We start from the raw sequence: 919 nt of genomic DNA on the forward strand, positions 1-919 counted from the left end.
CACGAGAAGGAGTCGCCAGCCAACCGAATATCTAAGCGCTCCGTACTTACTGGTGGCGACTGGGGAAGGTTTGGTGATTGTTATGAGCGTGGAAGACGTTCAGATGTCAGGTCTGTAATTATCGCAGCAGTTGCAGGGGCATGGTGTTATGTTTCAACAAAGATCCAACAGACAGCAGTATACATTGACAGAAAAAAAATCGCAGCATCAGAAAATAATTAATGTATAGTAAGAAAATTTTAGCAACGGCCTTGCCGCAGTGGATACACCGGTTCCCGTCAGATCACCGAAGTTAAGCGCTGCCGGGCGTGGCCGGCACTTGGGTGGGTGACCATCCGGCCATCATGCGCTGTTGCCATTTTTCGGGGTGCACTCAGCCTCGTGATGCCAATTGAGGAGCTACTCGACCGAATAGTAGCGGCTCCGGTCAAAGAAAACCATCGTAACGAACGAGAGAGTGGTGTGCTGACCACACGCCCCTACTATCCCCATCCTCAGCTGAGGATGACACGGCGGTCGGATGGTCCCGATGGCCCACTTGTGGCCTGCAGACGGAGTGCTGCTAAGAAAATTTTGGGACTACAATTTGTCTAGGTGCATATTTAAGTGGTTAACATTGCAAGATCGCAGGTTAATGTAAGAGCGAGATAATCCAATGCAAATGTGAAATTCCGATACATTAATAACCGGTGTAAGCACCACAATGTTGAATGCAAGGATGCGAACCTGCATGTATTGTGTTGTACAGGTGCCGGATGTCAGTTTGAGGCCCGTTGCCGTCGGTCAGTACGAGGACGGTTAATGATGGAGTTGTCATCCGATGGTGTCCCACATGTGCTCGATTAGAGACAGATCTGGTAATCAAGGTCAAGGCAACATGTCGACACTCAGTAGAGCATGCTGGATACAACAGCGGTAC

The 919-nt window shown here is 49.5% G+C and overlaps 1 pseudogene; it reads left to right on the plus strand.

Moving 5' to 3' along the window:
- Positions 1–241: 241 nt before the first annotated feature.
- Positions 242–358, plus strand: LOC126186006 (5S ribosomal RNA; annotated as a pseudogene).
- The last annotated feature ends 561 nt before the right edge of the window (positions 359–919 follow it).

This window comes from Schistocerca cancellata, chromosome 4 (genome assembly GCF_023864275.1).
Source record: "Schistocerca cancellata isolate TAMUIC-IGC-003103 chromosome 4, iqSchCanc2.1, whole genome shotgun sequence".
Lineage (NCBI taxonomy): Eukaryota > Metazoa > Arthropoda > Insecta > Orthoptera > Acrididae > Schistocerca > Schistocerca cancellata.